We start from the raw sequence: 21,219 nt of genomic DNA, 5'->3' as shown, positions 1-21,219 counted from the left end.
TCATGAGTTTTGGATTTACTAGAACTACAAAAGCAGGTACCTCAATGTTTGCCAGAGAGCCACGGTGCCGTGGTGTTCGAAATTCATCCCCATTTCTTGCATGGGACATTAGCATAAACCCATGGACACATATATGATTTTATAACCCATGTTGGTGCACGAGAGCATGTGCATGTAGTTTAATTTTGAATTGTGCACCTGAAATGGCTAGAAAACCAATATAATGTATAAAATGTCCAAACGAACCCTGAATAATTCCATTTTTTATGACACACATATAGTTGCATGCTCACTGCAGATAAAAGTTCTAGGGATTCAAACCCGCCCATTGCCGCTGTGACCCCATCATGTAATTCAAATCAAGATGAAAAATCAAGTATATCCCACACAATTTATTATCACCAATCGTGTGAGATGCAGTACAAAATATCCTGGAGCACCATCGGTGTATAGTACGCCTATGGCTTACGCGAGAAGGTGTGTCGGCTACAGTCCACAGCCGGCGTGTCAAGCACACTAGCTCGCTCCCCAAATATCATTTCACTGTTCAATCATCGTCGGTGAAAGATGGGGACGTGGACCCGCGTCGTGAGGGCAACTTCGGCGGCCCACTCTGGCCAGAGCGCGGCCGCATCCGCCATGCACGTGCTAACAAGGTGCATGAGCGCGGCCGCAATCTGCAACCGGGCGGCCAGGGCAGCCCAAACGGCCGCTGTTGCTTCTCATGTGGCGGCAACAACATCTGCCTCGGGGATAGCAACTGGCGAGAGCAACACAGCAGCTGTCCATTCCACAGCGGCGACCTTAGCCCTGATGGAGGCCGCCCACAACCATGTCGAGGCCGCCCACGCCCAGCTCGTGGCGGTAACCGCACAAATCAAACGAAGCTTCTCCGACAACGGTCAACAACCCACGGCTGAAGAGTTGGCAATCGTCGAGAGCGTTCGAGCAGCCATCCGTTCCTCCGCCGCATACCTTGCCATGACGGAGCCCGTCCAAGCCCAGATCGCGGCCGCCCACGCCCAGCTCGTGGCGCCCTTTTCCAAAGAGATGGTGGACGCGGATGGTGAGATGCTTGCCGAGTATGGTGTGATGGATGCCATGGAGCCCCTTCCCCACGAGACCGTCGGGCGTGAGCTGGACATGGAGGCGGCGGCGAAGATCGCCGAGCACTAGCCGTAGTAGTACTCTTTGTTTTTTATTTAAGAGCGCCGGTCTTTAATTAGTTAAAGTAATGTTTAGGTCACCTAGCTCTGTTTAATTGCTGGACTTGCTCGATTAAGAAGTGTGGGTGTGTTGTAGTCTCGTTTGTGTACCAAAATTATGCAATGATGTGGATGACCACTGTAATCAGGGAAATTCGAACCAAAATTTTTGATGTTCAAACTCATCACACACGGGTTAAGCTATCTGAATCATTTGTGATGTTCACATATCGTACACAGTTCTGAATAAGGGACCGTGTCTGATGACACTTTGCCCGCCAGTTTTTTCGCTGAACCGATTCCAAATTTTCGGCTTCCGTGGAAATATCTACCTCCCTGCCCCTCCCCCTTACCAAAAGCCACATTTCCCCTATTTCCGCCTTCCTTTCCAAGTTGAAACCTTCACTCCTTGCTTGCATCGCTGCCTCCTCGCCGGCGACCCTCCTTCACGCTGCTCGGCCTCGTCTATCCAGGTAGGTAATCCACACCCGACCCCCATCCTCCTCCTCCTTCCACATCCCACATGCCCCGACCGCCGGCACAACACCTTCCACCCAAATCACCGACCCCTTCACCAAATAAGTGCCGCCCTAAGCCATGGTGCACGCGGTATAGCCAGGATCTCAAGGAGCATTTGGCAGCGGAGAAGCAAATCATGGCCGCATGCGCGGATGAGGTCACGATGGCTGCCATTCTTGCCGACCCCCAGATCTTGGAGGAGCACCTTGCCATTTGCTAGCTACGCCAGTTAAGCATGCTTGGTTTACCCGTTGCGTGTGCTACTCCTGCCTTTCCTTAACAAATTCTAGTGCATTGTGCTATCTAATTTTACCATGCAATCTGTTGCACTAGTGTATATGTTCTATATGTCGTGCAGTGTGGTGCTCACTTATTAACAGTTTGGTTAATTAGTTGTCGTCTTTAGTTAACTATTTGGTTCAATTATGCAAATGTGATGTTCAATTCTTCAGGCTGCAATTTTGTATTGTCTTCCATGTGAGAGATAAATCGAATTTATCTTTACAAAATACATGAGAAACGAATACAATTGCTATATTTCCAAGTTGTCAAGCATACTTGGTTTGTTTATACATTGTGCAATGTGGTGCTCAGTTAACGTTTGGTTCATTTGTTGTGATGTTTAGTTAACAGTTTGGTTCAATTCTGCAGTGCGATATTCAATAGTTGTGGGTGCATTCTGTTATTGTATACCATGTGAGAAGTCAATCAAATTTGGATGTACTAAATACATGAGAAACAAATACAATTGCTATATTTCCAAGTTGTTAAGCATGTTTGGTTTGGTTTTGTAACACCCCGAGAATCATGCTACAGTAACTCTCTGTGATTAAGCTAATCATGTTGCTAAACAGGGCTTGATCACATTGGAATCACATTTCTTTTCAAACTCCTAATTCAAACTTTAATTAAATTTAAAGTGGAAAATAAAAGTTTTCAAAAATTTAAACGAAAATGTTCGGTGGGTGCCAAATAATACACCGGTAATTATTGTGGAGAAAACTCCTTTTTAGAAAATGCCTAAGTATTTTAAAATGGATTAAAAGGTGAAAGAAAATAAATAAAAGAAAGTGCAAAACAAAACAGAAAACAAAAAAATAAAAACAAAAGCCCCCCCCCACTAGACCTGGCCCAACTGGGCCAACCCCAGGCCCAGCCGGCCAGCACCATTCCCCCCCCCCCCCCCGGCCGAAAGGCCCAGCTCCACCCTGGCCCGTCTGGCCTACCTTATCCCCTCACCCCCACCGACAGCCACCCCCACTTCCCCCCCCCGAAATATCTCCCCTGCCTCCCCCGATCTGGATCGAGGAGGAGGCCGTCGCCGTCGCGCTCGACCCCGCGCCGCCTCGTCCTCGCCGGAGCACGCCCCGCCGGCCTGCTTCCCCCTTCTCCGCCTCGCCCGTCGTCCCCGTCACCCTCCCCGCGCCCCGCTGCCAGACCCCCTACGGCCACAGTGAGCACCGCCGCGCCTCGCCCCTCCTCTCTCTCCCTCGCCCCCTCTCCCCTCGGTCACCGCCGCCCCGCTCGCGCTTCGGCGCGCCCAGACGCGCCCCTGCCGCGCCTGGCCACGCCCGTGCGCCCGCACGGCCATCGCCCGCGCGCGCCCCGACCGCGCGCCCGCGTCGGCCACGCCCTGCCTGCCCCCCCCCTCGTCGTCGTGCTAACCTCGCCGTCGCGAGCAGGCCCATGGCCTCGACCGCGCCCCCCCTCACTGCTTCTTCCCCCACGCCCGACCGCACAGACGCGCGCCCGCACGGCCATCGCCGTCGTTTGCCCCCCTCCGCCGATCTCCGGCCCGTCGCCGCGGTGACCTCGCCCCTCTGCACCACCTCCGGCGGCTGGCCCCGCACCACCGCGGCCTCGCGCCGCTCCGGCCATGGCCGGCGCCGTGCCCCGCCGTGGCCGCCAGCGCCCACGCCCACACCCCGCGCCCGTAGCCGCAGTGCCCCCTGGGCCACTGCCTAGTGGGCCTCGCCCCTCTGGGCCACTGCCAGGTGGGCCTCGCCCCACCTGAGCCACTGGCCACTGGGCCCGACCCCCTGGCCCAATGACAAACGGGCCCCAGCGCCCAGAACGTTTACAAAAAAATAATAATAATAATAATAATAAAATAAATAAATAATAAATAAAATAAATTAATAATAATAATAATAATAATAATAAATTAATTAATAAAAATTAATAAATAAAGAAAATAAAAGTAAAAATAATTTTAATTAATTAACTAAATTAATTAAGTTAATTAATCCTGTTTAATTTAATTAAATAATAATTATTTAATTAAACACTAATTAACCTAAACAGTGAATGACAGGTGGGTCCCACTGGACCCACATGTCAGTTGACTTAGTCAACCCCTGTTGACTGCTGATGTCATAAATCCAAATTTCGAATTAAATTAAATAATTAATTAAATTCCAGAAATTAATAAAATCTTTAGAAAATCATATCTTTTAATCCGTAACTCGGATTAAAATATTTTCAACATGAAAGTTGCTCAGAACGACGAGACGAATCCGAATACGCAGTCCGTTCGTCCACCACACCTCCCTAACCTATCGAACTAGCAACTTCCCCCTCCGGTCCGTCTGTCCGAAAACGCGAAACATCGGGAATACCTCCCGGATGTTCCCCCCCTTCGCCGGTACCACCTACTGTCGCGTTAGGACACACCTCGCACTATTCATTGTCATGTCACGCATCGTCATGCTTATGTTTGCATTGTATTTACTGTTTCTTCCCCCCTCTTCTCTCCGGTAGACTACGAGACCGACACTGCTGCTGCCCAGTTCGACTACGGAGTCGACGACCCCTCCTACTTGCCAGAGCAACCAGGCAAGCCCCCCCCTTGATCACCAGATATCGCCTATTCTTCTCTATAGTGCTTGCATTAGAGTAGTGTAGCATGTTACTGCTTTTTGATATCCTATCCTGATGCATAGCCTATCCTTGCTACTACTGTTGATACCTTTACCTGCAATCCTACATGCTTAGTATAGGATGCTAGATTTCCATCAGTGGCCCTACATTCTTGTCCGTCTGCTGTGCTATACTATCGGGCCATGATCACCTGGGCGGTGATCACGGGTATATACTTATATACTATATACATGACACATGTGATGACTAAAGTCGGGTCGGCTCGTAGGAGTACCCGCAAGTGGATCTTTGTGGCGGAGCGACAGGGCAGGTTGAGACCGCCTAGGTGAGAGGTGGGCCTGGCCCTGGTCGGCGTTCGCGGATACCTAACACGCTTAACGAGATCTTGGTATTTGATCTGAGTCTGGCCATTTGGTCTATACGCACTAACCATCTACGCGGGAGTAGTTATGGGTATCCCGGCGTCGTGGTATCAGCCGAAGCCTTCTTGACGTTAGCGACTGAGTGGCGCGCGCCGGATTGGACTGGAACGCCACTAGGCTAGGTCTGCTTCCGGCCGCGTACGCAACGTGCAGGTGTGCATAGGGCGATGGGCCCAGACCCCTGCGCGCATAGGGTTAGACCGGCGTGCTGACCGCTCTGTTGTGCTTAGGTGGGGCTGCGACGCGTTGATCTTACGAGGACGGGCATGACCCAGAAAAGTGTGTCCGGCCAAATGGGATCGAGCGTGTTGGGTTATGTGGTGCACCCCTGCAGGGAAGTTTATCTATTCGAATAGCTGTGTCCCTCGGTAAAAGGACGACCCGGAGTTGTACCTTGACATTATGACAACTAGAACTGGATACTGAATAAAATACACCCTTCCAAGTGCCAGATACAACCCGGTGATCGCTCTCTAACAGGGCGACGAGGAGGGGATCGCCGGGTAGGATTATGCTAAGCGATACTACTTGGAGGACTTCAATCTACTCTCTTCTACATGCTGCAAGATGGAGGCTGCCAGAAGCGTAGTCTTCGACAGGACTAGCTATCCCCCTTTTATTCTGGCATTCTGCAGTTCAGTCCACTAATATGCCCCTTTACACATATACCCATGCATATGTAGTGTAGCTCCTTGCTTGCGAGTACTTTGGATGAGTACTCACGGTTGCTTCTCTCCCTCTTTTCCCCCTTTCCTTTCTATCTGGTTGTCGCAACCAGATGTTGGAGTCTAGGAGCCAGACGCCACCGTCGACGACGACACCTACGACACTGGAGGTGCCTACTACTACGTGCAGCCCGCTGACGACGATCAGGAGTTGTTAGGAGGATCCCAGGCAGGAGGCCTGCGCCTCGTTCGATCTGTATCCCAGTTTGTGCTAGCCTTCTTAAGGCTAACTTGTTTAACTTATGTCTGTACTCAGATATTGTTGCTTCCGCTGACTCGTCTGTGATCGAGCACTTGTATTCGAGCCCTCGAGGCCCCTGGCTTGTATTATGATGCTTGTATGACTTATTTATGCATTAGAGTTGTGTTGTGATATCTTCCCGTGAGTCCCTGATCCTGATCGTACACATTTGCGTGCATGATTAGTGTACGGTCAAATCGGGGGTGTCACAAGTTGGTATCAAAGCCGACTGCCTGTAGGAATCCCCCTTTCCACACTCCTTGGCCGAAGTCGAGTCTAAACATTACAAAACTTTTACTAACATGGCTGTGTGTCTTACGGGCCCACGTCGCCATTGGGTGGTACTAGGATCTTTTACTCCTCGACCTTTACTCTAGGACTCTGAACTCTCTTCTACTCGGGTTAAATGAATTTACTAACTCTAACACTAGGATCCCGTGACCGCATTCACCCCAAAGTTGGATAAGCCATAGTTGTTTCTTAGAGTAGTATTTTGAACAATTCACACACTGTCATTTGACTCCTTTGAAACGTCTTTGCTTTCAGATGGAACCCACGAGGAAGGTCGTTCGCCACACGATGGCCATTGGTGCCTCGGGATCACCTGCGGTGCTAGCTGAGATGATGACCTATCTGGGTTATCGCTGGCACCCTGAGTACACCGTCTACGAGGAGTACCAGGACTTTAACCAGGAGCAGTACCGTGCCATCGTCCACCTCTACTCTCGGGAGTATGACTCCACTACTGTGCTGCACACCGCACATGGAGTTGGTGTGACCATCGATATGGCTGTCCACGATGCTGCCTATGCTGCTCTGACACGTCTTCGTGGAGAGTATCAGGAGTTGGACACCTCCCATTTCAGGCACATTGCTATCGCCTCTGATGTTGGTGCGGAGGGATACTATACTGCTGCCTACTCCACTGTCACCCGAGAGCCCTTCTACCATCAGAACTTGGTTCTGCATGCTGATGGGCTGGATCGAGCTAACCGAGCTCTTCGCCACGAGATGTACACCACCCGTCAGCACCTTTACCGTGCTCTGACGCTGCTGCACCCCTTTGTCCGATCTGGACAGGTACCGCGTACTGCGATCTACCCAGCCAGGACCGTGATGCCCCACGGTGTCGGTTGGCCAGAGGTGGGAGGCTACTCTCCCGCACTTGGTCCTCTTCTGCCACCTGAGCGTCGGGCTCTACACCTGAGTATCCGTGGCCCCCAGTCTGCTGACGTGGAGGGCTATCCGTTGCCTCACTACCAGCTGTCGGGCTACGATTACCTCCACAGTACCTCTTGGGACTGATGTAGTCTTGCTTAGTTAAGTATTAGTTGCAGTCGTCGCGAGCCTGTGTGCCGCCTATGATGTTTTAGTCTATGTACTGAACTCTGTGTGCTGAACTCTATGCATGACCCCTTTTGTAAGTTATGCCGACTACCTATGTAGTAGCTATCGTGCTCCTCTCGTTATGCATGTTTTCATCATGAATGATTCTTGTCTTTGCAATTATTTCCCAATGCTGAACTACCCCTGTTATATATTAGCAGGATGGTTAGACCAGGTGGTCGTGGTCGTGGTGGCGATGCCCCACCACCACCTGAGTACATGGCTGGTATGATCCAACAGTTTGAACTGAACCGCCAGTTCATGGAAAATATGATGGCTCAGTTTCCTCGCCCCAATATGAACCAGCAGCCAGCCCAAGTGACTCTTCAAGATTTCATACACCTCAACCCAACCATCTACCGCAGCTCAACTCAGCCTCTGGATGCTGATGACTGGCTCCGTGACATCACCTATGAGATGGAGTCTGACGATGTAGCCCCTGCCAGCTATGTCAACTTTGCTTCCTTCTTTCTGAAGGGACCCGCAACTCAATGGTGGGACAGCCACAGGCGTACTCTGCCAGCTGGAACAATCATCACATGGCCAGACTTCCAAGCTGCTTTCCGTGCCCGCTTCATTCCTCAAGGAGTCATGGACCGGAAGAAGCGTGAGTTCCGCAACCTCACCCAAGGCAACAAAACTGTTGAAGCTTATCAACGGGAGTTTTTGGACTTGTCTCGTTATGCTGAAGAGGACATTGCAACTGATGCACGCAGACAGGAGAAGTTCCGTGATGGCCTTCAAGCTGACATCAAGCTCGCACTTCTAGTGCATGACTTTGCTGATTTCGCCACCTTGGTGAACAAGGCCATCAATGTCGAAACTGGTCTGCAGGAATACCAGAGCTCTCACAGGCGCAACCGTGACACAGGCTCATCTTCGGGACCGCCCTCACAGAAGCGTAAGATATGGATCCCGAACAGGATGTACCGTCCAAATGCATCTGCCCCAAGGCAGACCTATGCTGCACCTCGTCTGCCTCCACCACCATCTAGGCAGTCAAGACTTCCAGCTCCACCATCCCAAGCTCCTGTTCCCACTCCGAATAATGGCTTGTGCTTCAGGTGTGGTCAACCAGGACACCGTGCTAGAGAATGCAACCAGAACTAGAATCAACTGGCCCTTCCAACAACTGGCCGTGGTAACAACCAGCCCCACAACAACAATGCTAAGTCTTATGGTCATGCTCATGCCAACCACGTTGATCTCAACGAAGCTCAAGACCAGCCTGCTACTGTGATGGGTACACTCCTCGTAAATTCAGTACCAGCATCCGTTTTATTTGATACAGGTGCATCGCATTCATTCATGTCAGAAGATTTTGCATACAAGCACGACGTTAAATGTGAGGAGATGAACACCTCGGTATTGGTCAAAACCCCCGTGGGACAGTGTCAAACCTCCTTGGTTGGCATCGATGTCCCCGTGGAAATAGAAGGGCTGGAATTCTATGCCTCTCCCATTATCCTGAAGTCGTCTAACATCGACCTCATTTTGGGTATGGATTGGCTGAAAGCGCATACTGCTTCTATAGTTTGCGCCACTAAAACCGTCCATCTGCTACACCCTTCAGATGAAATAGTTGCTTACCAAGCTAATCTGGTGCAAAATGCCGAGGCAAGACTCTATGCATTGAATGCATTGAATGCTGCACCACTCGAGGGCATTGAAAACATTCCCATTGTGCGTGAATTCCTCGACGTCTTCCCTGAAGAACTTCCGGGGATTCCCCCTGCTAGAGCTGTCGAATTCATCATCGACTTGAAACCAGGCACCACTCCTATAGCCAAGCGACCCTACAAAATGCCGCCGCATGAACTCCTTGAACTTAAGGAGGAAATCGACAAATCTCTTCGCAAAGGATTCATTCGCCCAAGTTGCTCTCCTTGGGGAGCACCTTCTCTCTTTGTCAAGAAGAAGGATGGGACTAACCGATTGGTTCAAGACTACCGTCCTATAAACCAAGCTACCATCCAGAATAAATACCCCCTTCCTCGGATCAATGATCTGTATGATCAACTGGCGGGTTCGTCAGTGTTCTCTAAGCTCGACTTGAGGTTGGGTTACCACCAGATCCGTGTTCGCGAAGAGGATATCCCAAAGACCGCCTTCGTGACTCGCTATGGTTCATACGAGTACACCGTCATGTCTTTCGGTTTAACCAATGCTCCAGCCACCTTCTCTCGTCTGATGATCTATATATTCATGGATTACCTCGACAAGTTCGTTGTGGTTTATCTGGATGATATCCTGGTATTTTCCAAGAACGAAGAAGAACATGCTGAACATCTTCGACTTGTGCTGGAAAAGCTACGAGAGCATCAACTATATGCCAAGTTCTCCAAATGTGAATTCTGGCTACCAGAAGTAACCTATCTCGGGCATGTCATCTCTAAGGATGGTATTGCCGTCAACCCTGAACGAGTTCAGGCTATTCTTGATTGGACTCCTCCCAAGAACGTTAAGCAAATCAGAAGTTTTCTCGGTCTCGCCAGCTATTGCCGTCGATTCGTCGAGAACTTCTCCAAGATCGCCAGACCTCTGACTAACCTGTTGCATAAGGGCGTCAAGTTCCAATGGACAGACAAATGTCAGGAAAGTTTCCAAGCACTCAAAGACAAGTTGACTTCTGCTCCAGTTCTAGCTCCACCTGATACTAAGAAGGACTTTGTCATTTACTGCGACGCTTCCCGTCAAGGATTAGGCTGTGTCCTAATGCAAGACCGCAAAGTGATTGCTTATGCCTCTCGGCAATTGCGCCCTCACGAAGAGAACTACCCAGTTCACGACCTCGAACTTGCTGCTGTCATTCATGCGCTGAAGCAGTAGCGACATTACCTTCTCGGTAATCGTTGCGAGATCTTCACCGACCACCAAAGTCTGAAGTATCTGTTTACTCAGCCAGATCTGAACCTCCGTCAGCAGAGATGGATGGAGCTTGTTGCAGACTTCGACTTGGGTATTTCCTATACGCCAGGCAAGGCTAATGTAATGGCTGATGCCTTGAGCCGCAAGTCTTACTGCAACCACCTCCAGGTTCACAAAGTTCAGCCCTCGCTTGTTGAAGAATTCAGGAAGCTGAACCTCCATATTGTTCCTCCGGGTTCACTCGCTCCCCCTCCTAAGGAGTTTGGCAAGGTGAACCTCCACGTTGTTACCCAGGGTTCCCTCAATACCCTAGTTGCTAAACCAGATCTCGTGGATAGCATCAAAAGGCTACAGAGGTATGACTCTGAAGCCCACAAGATTAAGCGCTACCTCGCAGAAGGAAAGCCCTCATTCTTCACCATTGCTGAAGATGGCACCCTATACTTCAAGGGCCGCCTAGTGGTGCCATGTGCAGAGAAAAACCTGGATATGACACAGGAAGTTATGAAAGAAGCTCATGATACGCCTCTATGTATCCATCCTGGTAGTACAAAGATGTACCAAGACATCCGTCAGAGATTCTGGTGGTCTAATATGAAGCAAGACATTGCTCGTTATGTTGCTGAGTGTGACGTTTGCCGTCGTATCAAAGCAGAACATCAAAGGCCTGCTGGAACTCTGCAACCTATCTCTATTCCTGAATGGAAATGGGACCATGTTGAGATGGACTTCGTCACTGGATTTCCCAAGTCACAGAAAGGTAATGATGCTATTCTTGTCGTCATTGACCGGCTTTCCAAAGTTGCACATTTTCTGGCAGTCAAGGAAACGATCACTGCTAGCCAGTTGGCAACGCTCTACATGACCAGGATTGTTTCACTCCACGGTATTCCATTGGTTATCAGCTCAGACCGTGGCAGCTTATTCACTTCAAGATTCTGGGCAAGTTTCCAAGAAGCTATGGGGACTCATCTGTCATTCAGTACTGCGTTTCATCCTCAATCGCAAGGACAAGTTGAACGCGTCAACCAAGTTCTCGAAGACATGCTTCGAGCTTGCGTTATTTCCTTCGGCAAGAAATGGGAGGAATCTCTCCCGTATGCTGAGTTCTCTTATAATAATAGCTATCAAGCTAGTCTGAAGATGGCCCCCTTCGAAGTGTTATATGGACGAAAGTGCCGAACCCCTCTGAACTGGTCAGAAACTGGGGAACGTCCACTCTTCGGTCCGGATATTATCCAAGATTCCGAAGAACAAGTCCGCATTATTCTCGAGAATCTCAAGACTGCTCAGTCACATCAGAAGAGTCAGTATGACCGTCATCATAAGGACATGGTCTATCAACCTGGCGAAAAGGCTTATCTTCGAGTCACACCTATGAAGGGTGCTCACCGCTTCGGAATCAAGGGCAAACTAGCTCCTCGATATATTGGCCCATTCCTTATTCTCGAAAGGCGTGGAAAAGTGGCATACCAACTGGAGCTACCGCCGAACCTTTCTCAGGTTCACGATGTGTTCCATGTGTCACAGCTCCGCCGTTGCTTCAAGGACCCAATCCGAGCTGTGGATCATGAAGTGCTCGAATTGCAGCAAGACCTCTCCTATAAGGAGCATCTGGTCCGCATTCTCGACCAAGCTGAACGCCGCACACGTCAGAAGGCGATCAAGTTTCTCAAAGTCCAGTGGTCGCACCATTCTGAAGATGAGGCCACTTGGGAACGAGAGGATCGTCTGCGCGAAGAATACCCCGCACTGTTTCCTTCTACCTCCTAAATCTCGGGACGAGATTTCTTGTAGTGGAGGAGATTTGTAACACCCCGAGAATCATGCTACAGTAACTCTCTGTGATTAAGCTAATCATGTTGCTAAACAGGGCTTGATCACATTGGAATCACATTTCTTTTCAAACTCCTAATTCAAACTTCAATTAAATTTAAAGTGGAAAATAAAAGTTTTCAAAAATTTAAACAAAAATGTTCGGTGGGTGCCAAATAATACACTGGTAATTATTGTGGAGAAAACTCCTTTTTAGAAAATGCCTAAGTATTTTAAAATGGATTAAAATGTGAAAGAAAATAAATAAAAGAAAGTGCAAAACAAAACAGAAAACAAAAAATAAAAATAAAAGCCCCCCCCCACTGGACCTGGCCCAACTGGGCCAACCCCAGGCCCAGCCGGCCAGCACCATTCCCCCCCCCCCCGGCTGAAAGGCCCAGCTCCACCCTGGCCCGTCTGGCCTACCTTATCCCCTCACCCCCACCGACAGCCACCCCCACTTCCCCCCCGAAATATCTCCCCTGCCTTCCCCGATCTGGATCGAGGAGGAGGCCGTCGCCGTCGCGCTCGACCCCGCGCCGCCTCGTCCTCGCCGGAGCATGCCCCCGCCGGCCTGCTTCCCCCTTCTCCGCCTCGCCCGTCGTCCCCGTCACCCTCCCCGCGCCCCGCTGCCAGACCCCCTACAGCCACAGTGAGCACCGCCGCGCCTCGCCCCTCCTCTCTCTCCCTCGCCCCCCTCTCTCCTCGGTCACCGCCGCCCCGCTCGCGCTCCGGCGCGCCCAGACGCGCCCCCGCCGCGCCTGGCCACGCCCGCGCGCCCGCACGGCCATCGCCCGCGCGCGCCCCGACCGCGCGCCCGCGTCGGCCACGCCCCGCCTGCCCCCCCTCGTCGTCGTGCTAACCTCGCCGTCGCGAGCAGGCCCATGGCCTCGACCGCGCCCCCCCCCCTCGCTGCTTCTTCCCCCACGCCCGACCGCACCGACGCGCGCCCGCACGGCCATCGCCGTCGTTTGCCCCCCTCCGCCGATCTCCGCCCCGTCGCCGCGGTGACCTCGCCCCTCTGCACCACCTCCGGCGGCTGACCCCGCACCACCGCGGCCTCGCCCCGTCCGGCTATGGTCGGCGCCGTGCCCCGCCGTGGCCGCCAGCGCCCACGCCCACACCCCGCACCCGTAGCCGCAGTGCCCCCTGGGCCACTGCCTAGTGGGCCCCGCCCCTCTGGGCCACTGCCAGGTGGGCCTCGCCCCACCTGAGCCACTGGCCACTGGGCCCGACCCCCTGGCGCAATGACAAACGGGCCCCAGCGCCCCAGAACGTTTACAAAAAAATAAAAAAAATTAATAATAATAATAATAATAAATTAATTAATAAATATTAATAAATAAATAAATAAATAAAATAAAAGTAAAAATAATTTTAATTAATTAATTAATTAACTAAATTAATTAAGTTAATTAATCCTGTTTAATTTAATTAAATAATAATTATTTAATTAAACACTAATTAATCTAAACAGTGAATGACAGGTGGGTCCCACTGGACCCACATGTCAGTTGACTTAGTCAACCCCTGTTGACTGCTGATGTCAGCATGACATCATGCTGATGTCATAAATCCAAATTTCGAATTAAATTAAATAATTAATTAAATTCCAGAAATTAATAAAATCTTTAGAAAATCATATCTTTTAATCCGTAACTCGGATTAAAATATTTTCAACATGAAAGTTGCTCAGAACGACGAGACGAATCCGAATACGCAGTCCGTTCGTCCACCACACCTCCCTAACCTATCGAACTAGCAACTTTCCCCCTCCGGTCCGTCTGTCCGAAAACGCGAAACATCGGGAATACCTCCCGGATGTTCCCCCCCCCTTCGCCGGTACCACCTACTGTCGCGTTAGGACACACCTCGCACTGTTCATTGTCATGTCACGCATCGTCATGCTTATGTTTGCATTGTATTTACTGTTTCTTCCCCCCTCTTCTCTCCGGTAGACTACGAGACCGACACTGCTGCTGCCCAGTTCGACTACGGAGTCGACGACCCCTCCTACTTGCCAGAGCAACCAGGCAAGCCCCCCCCCTTGATCACCAGATATCGCCTATTCTTCTCTATACTGCTTGCATTAGAGTAGTGTAGCATGTTACTGCTTTTCGATATCCTATCCTGATGCATAGCCTATCCTTGCTACTACTGTTGATACCTTTACCTGCAATCCTACATGCTTAGTATAGGATGCTAGATTTCCATCAGTGGCCCTACATTCTTGTCCGTCTGCTGTGCTATACTATCGGGCCATGATCACCTGGGCGGTGATCATGGGTATATACTTATATACTATATACATGACACATGTGATGACTAAAGTCGGGTCGGCTCGTAGGAGTACCCGCAAGTGGATCTTTGTGGCGGAGCGACAGGGCAGGTTGAGACCAACTAGGTGAGAGGTGGGCCTGGCCCTGGTCGGTGTTCGCGGATACTTAACACGCTTAACGAGATCTTGGTATTTGATCTGAGTCTGGCCATTTGGTCTATACGCACTAACCATCTACGCGGGAGTAGTTATGGGTATCCCGGCGTCGTGGTATCAGCCGAAGCCTTCTTGACGTCAGCGACTGAGTGGCGCGCGCCGGATTGGACTGGAACGCCACTAGGCTAGGTCTGCTTCCGGCCGCGTACGCAACGTGCAGGTGTGCATAGGGCGATGGGCCCAGACCCCTGCGCGCATAGGGTTAGACCGGCGTGCTGACCGCTCTGTTGTGCTTAGGTGGGGCTGCGACACGTTGATCTTACGAGGCCGGGCATGACCCAGAAAAGTGTGTCCGGCCAAATGGGATCGAGCGTGTTGGGTTATGTGGTGCACCCCTGCAGGGAAGTTTATCTATTCGAATAGCCGTGTCCCTCGGTAAAAGGACGACCCGGAGTTGTACCTTGACCTTATGACAACTAGAACTGGATACTGAATAAAATACACCCTTCCAAGTGCCAGATACAACCCGGTGCTCGCTCTCTAACAGGGCGACGAGGAGGGGATCTCCGGGTAGGATTATGCTAAGCGATACTACTTGGATGACTTCAATCTACTCTCTTCTACATGCTGCAAGATGGAGGCTGCCAGAAGCGTAGTCTTCGACAGGACTAGCTATCCCCCTTTTATTCTGGCATTCTGCAGTTCAGTCCACTGATATGCCCCTTTACACATATACCCATGCATATGTAGTGTAGCTCCTTGCTTGCGAGTACTTTGGATGAGTACTCACGGTTGCTTCTCTCCCTCTTTTCCCCCTTTCCTTTCTATCTGGTTGTCGCAACCAGATGTTGGAGTCCAGGAGCCAGACGCCACTGTCGACGACGACACCTACGACACTGGAGGTGCCTACTACTACGTGCAGCCCGCTGACGACGATCAGGAGTAGTTAGGACGATCCCAGGCAGGAGGCCTGCGCCTCGTTCGATCTGTATCCCAGTTTGTGCTAGCCTTCTTAAGGCTAACTTGTTTAACTTATGTCTGTACTCAGATATTGTTGCTTCCGCTGACTCGTCTGTGATCGAGCACTTGTATTCGAGCCCTCGAGGCCCCTGGCTTGTATTATGATGCTTGTATGACTTATTTATGCATTAGAGTTGTGTTGTGATATCTTCCCATGAGTCCCTGATCTTGATCGTACACATTTGCGTGCATGATTAGTGTACGGTCAAATCGGGGGCGTCACAGGTTAACTGTCTGACCTTCTATTAGGAGTATGTTATATTGTGCAATGTGGTGCTCAGTTAATGTTTGGTTCATTTGTTGTGGTGTTTAGTTAACTGCTTGGTTCAATTCTGCAATGCGATGTCCAATTGTCGTGGGTAGAATTTTGTATTGTTGGGCATGTGAGGAATAAATCGAATTTGGTTGCACTTAATACATGAGAAACACATACAAGTGCTATATTTCCTAGTTCTTAATCATGCTTGGTTTGGATAAATGGGTTTTCCATGTGGCTTGAATTAATCTGATGAATTTGCAATGTGCTTATTTTTCATCAACATATTTTACTGATACCATGCGAACCCTTACTTAACCTGATGACTAACTACCTTATATGTGTTGCAAGGAAACAATGGGAAGCACTGAGGTTTAGGTTAGCACGTGCATGGTCCGTTGTCTAATAGCACATTATTGTGCAATTGCAGGAACCATTCTAATGTTTAGGTTTTTAACAATTTGGTCTTGCACATGTAGGTCCTGCTGTCAGAGGTTTTGACCCATTGTTCGACCCTTTTTTCATATGGGGAAATGAGTTATCCATGAATATCAATCAAGTCAAGAAACTCAGAAACATTGTTAAGATAAAGAAACTAGCGACAAAAAACAACAAGATCTTTGTCTGCACAATGAAGAAGACATCAGTTAACTACAAGATGGTACTAACTATTATACCTTGCCTTTTTTATTCCTTTGCCCCATTTCCAATATAGAGAAGATATTTATGCACATCCTTGTTTTCAGGCCTTTCCAAAGCAGTTCACTGATGATTATCTCTCAAACCATCTCTATGGTCAAGAGGCGAGGAAGGTTTTCATACAACACCCACGGTTCAATATTGAAGTGTTCCTGAAGAGGACGAAGGATGGACGGTCAATCATCCACAGGCACTAGCCTAAAATTGCAAAGACCTTCAACATGAATGAAGGCTCAACATTCGCCTTCCGCTTCAGCAGTTTGCGAGATGAGACGCATCTTTCTATGTACCGTCTATGATGCTAATTTCGAAAGGTTCTACATGTTGCATGTGAAACTTGGTGCTGGTGCAGTTGTGTAATGGGGTAGCTGAGTGCTGAAGCTATATCATATTGTACTCTGATGTATTTCAATTATAAAATCTTGCTTCCTTAATATGGAAATGAAATATATTATGTGCTTAATATGAATGTCAATTAGATTAATAAATGGATTATTAATAATAGGGCAATTAGTAGGGCTAATTAGCCTGCTAATTGGGTTTTTCTATTGCAAACGGTTATTTAGAAAACACCGTGGGCAATGACCTCAGGCAACGCACACAGTTTCTAGGAATAAACCGTGTTGGATCAATGAACAATCACACACGACATTCTCTTCAAAACTGTTTGCGTTAGGCCACCTTGCGCAAACGTTTACCACATAAAAACTGTGTGTGATGGACAACCTTTGCCACACAGTTTCTTCTACACACCGTGTGTGATGCATTCAATAACGCAAACGATAAAATTGTTAATATCGTGTGCAATGGCAACGCTATCACAAACGATTTAACGGGGAAAATTCTGTGTGATGTACCTGCGAACAGAAACTTTTTCCTTGGAGCGACTGTGTGGGATGTATATATGAACGGAAACGTTTAGGGGGGGGGGCTGACTGTGTGGAATGTACTTACGATCGGAAATGATTTCGCCTATATAATTGTATTTTTAGCACTACTACGTATAACCGTATTTGATCCACTGGTACGCGTCGGTCCTAAACAAACGGTTTTCTATGACAGCATTTGGAACCGTCGCTAAGTGAGTGTGGGCGATAGGGGGGTCCTTCCCACACGACTTAGAAACCGTCGGGGATAGGGCCCCTACAGTACTCCTACTCGTTTCTGCTCGCATTGCCATCGCAGTCGGTATTCTGTGGTGCTACGTTTATGATGCGCGGCCCATCACAAACGGTTCACTATTATAGAACATGTATGATGCATGGCCCATCACAAACGGTTCACCGTTAAGAAGATTAGCTAATCGTCGTACGAGTGTCGAACAGGATTACGAAACGTCGGACCATCGTAACATCGTCGTACACGACAACTGTCGCACACGCTATCCCGTGGTGCAACATTTACGATGCATACTTCATCAGAAAAAGTTCATGGTTGCGAATCGTGTATGATAAGGCAACTAACACAAACGTTTAGTTTGCCCACACCATTTGTAATATTGTCTGACATCGCACACGGTTTGCAAACGGCAACTGTGTGCATGCTTGCACACGTTTCCTCTATGTGAACCATCTCGGATTATGGTGCATATCACAAACGTTTGTGTTTTACCAACCATGTGTGTCGTAACAACCCGGAGAGCATAATTTCACCCTAATTTAATTGCTGCTTTTCCAAATTGTACCAGATTTGGATTTGAATTTGAATTTCAATGTATGCTAAGCTTTATTCATATCCATCAGGTTCAAACAACCAATGCATTATTCGATTCATAGGTACATATGTTCAAGAATTACATAAGAACCAAATAAAGAATGATGAACCACAGTTGTATACTTGTACTATTAAAGACGGTAAAGAAAGAGGCGAAATATATTCTGGTTGCTGAACAAGGTGAAGCAGAATGCCCATATTGTGCCCTCCTCCATGCAGAAGGCACGCACGACTCTAGTCCAACCCCTTGTGATGGCCGACCGCCCATCCTTCACGGTCTTCATGAAAACATCTAGATAATCATCATGTTCTGGTAGAAATACTTTAACCTTTGCATGCCCACCAATCATGTAGTTTGACAGGTAATCTTGAGTAAACTGCTTTGGCAACCACTGCAAAGGAAAAAGATTCAGACATTGTCATCTAACACAACTCATTATGGGCAGTAAAAAGAAGGCTGCAAAGTTCTTACTTACCATCCTGCAGTTCGTTGTTGTCTTGGATAAAGTGTAAACAAATAGTTTAATTGCCATCTTTGGACCCATTTTACTAACAATCTTTATCGACTTCCTCACTTGATGCTGGTTCATCAATATCTCATTGCCCCATACGCAGAAAGGGTCGAAGCGCGGATCTTTACCAATGACATATGTACCTAAAAGCACCAAGTTAATATTAGAAGCTAAACAGCAATTGCACAATGATGTAGTACAACACTCTTTTATAATATGTTTATATACATCCGTATGTGGTAGTCCATTTGAAATCTCTAAAAAGACAAATATTTAGGAACGGAGGGAGTATCTTATAACATCGAATATACTCACATATTAGATGAATTAACATCTTATATTATGGGCCAGAAGGAGTTTAGTGCATTCTTACAAATTATCGGCTGATTAACTGCTGCTGTATCCATGGGTTACAGTTAGTTTGAGCTAGTTCGGGCTCAAATAGCCCTAAAGTATATCTAAACATGAGGGCTAGTTTGAGCTAGTTGCATCTATAACCCACCCAAAAAAACTATCCAACCCAAGAGGTGCTAATTGGAGCTAGTTCTCCTAGTGCATTTATTGTCAATCTAACCCTGCCATCCAAACAACTCTTTGGATGGAGTTAGTTCAGGGTTAGTAACGAGCTAGAAACTAACTCTAACCTCCAGCTAAGTTGAGTATCCAAACAGGGTTGTGTTGTTGTTGTTGCTGCTGCTACTCTTCTACGTATATCTAGACATCATTAGAACATTAATGTAACACTCTTCCTTGTTGCTATGTAGCCTAGGATTGCATATTTAGACATTAAGTACAGTGCATGTTGCTATGTAACCTCAGATATATTACATATGGCCCTAGTTAACCTAACGAAAAATGGGTTGCAGATATATTCAGTTAAAAGTCCGATTCACCGATTAGTCCCTTATCAGCCGCCAGCCTATATGGTACCTGCTACCGATATCCTGAACAGTGAGCAGATATAAGCCATGGGATGAAACTAACCTCGATGGAAAACAGCAGTCGTTCTCAAAATTGTCCTGTGTAGGTAAATCGAGAAGCATGTTAAGCACAACAGGCTAAACATCAACCAAAATTATACATGGCAGACAAAATAATCTCCAAAATATAGCTTCAGTGTGCAGGTTTAAACACGCTAGTAAAGCAAAACAAGTGGAAAGGTGTGCTAACTGCAACAGGCCTAACATTTAACAACAAGCAAACATAGTCATTCAAACTGGTATTGTGCCGGTCTAAGTACACTGGTTATTGTTAAATAAAAATGGAAAGGCGTGTTAACTACAAGATGCAGCAACCAAATGTAGTCATTCATAGTGGTAGTGTTGAAACCGGTATTGATGAAATTGAACTGCACAGTTCATACTTGCACATATAGAACATCACATTGTGATTAACTGGAATAAACAAGGCATGCTACAAACAACCAAAGATAGCATTTGAAACTGGACATATGCTAACTACAAACAACCGAACAATCAAAAAACTTTAAAAGAGGCATATGCTAGTTATAATAGGCTTAACAGCAAGCAAATATATGCATTCCTATCAGTATGTTTAAAACTGGACTGATGAAATGTACTGCACAGTAAATAATTGCACATATAGAGCATCACATTGTGAACAACTGAAATAAACAAGGCATACTGCAAACAACCAGATATAGCAATTAAAACTAGATATATTCTCACTACACTACAAAAGGGACTCGGCAAAACAAATCATGGGTTTCCCCCTGTGAAGAGGCACGGAAAAACAAATCATGGGTTTCCTCACTTGTCACAGAGGGGCTCGTTCCTGTGGGAAGAGCACGGACCCTGGATGCGCTCCATGTTATCGCAGATGGGCTCCTTCCCCTTGGAAGAGCACGGCTGTAGGGTGCCCTCCCTGTTGTCGCAGACGGGCGCTTTCCCCTTGGAAGAGCAGATGGGCTCTTTCCCCTTCGAAGAGCCGGAGAGGGTGCCCTCCTTGTGGTCGCCGTCGATGAGGTCTGACTTGGAAGCTGTGGATCCCAAGCCAGCGTCGCAGAACGTGTCCTTCAGAAATGACAAAAGGGGCTCGATGGCGATGTAGAATGGCAAATTGTTGACAGCAAGCCAGAGGAGATCAGAGGCGGGGCCATGGATGAGATCGACGGCGGTTGAACCCGAGGGGTTGGGGGTGGGCCACTTAACCTGTGACATAGCCCGCCTCAGGCTGTCACTGTCGATGACCTCGATGTCGTAGCCGGCAGCCGAGACATGCCCACATACTCTAGCCCACTACTTGAGTGCCTGCCGCCAGTAATGGTCGTCAGCTTCCTCGGCGACGTCGGGCGAAGAGACCGCTATACACCTCTTTTGGGCCAGTCGCTCCTCGAGCTCCACAGGAAGCGTAGCCGGGCTTAGGCTACGACGCTCTAGAGTGGGGGGAGGGGATGGGGATGGGGATCTGTGGGAAAGGGGGCGTTTGGCAGGCGTCATCTAAGAAACTCAGGGTGGCCCGGGTATGGAGATCGGTGGGTAAGCTGCACGGGCAAACCGGCAGA

The sequence above is a fragment of the Aegilops tauschii genome, chromosome 7, assembly GCF_002575655.3.
Source record: "Aegilops tauschii subsp. strangulata cultivar AL8/78 chromosome 7, Aet v6.0, whole genome shotgun sequence".
Lineage (NCBI taxonomy): Eukaryota > Viridiplantae > Streptophyta > Magnoliopsida > Poales > Poaceae > Aegilops > Aegilops tauschii.
This window is presented reverse-complemented; position numbering follows the sequence as displayed.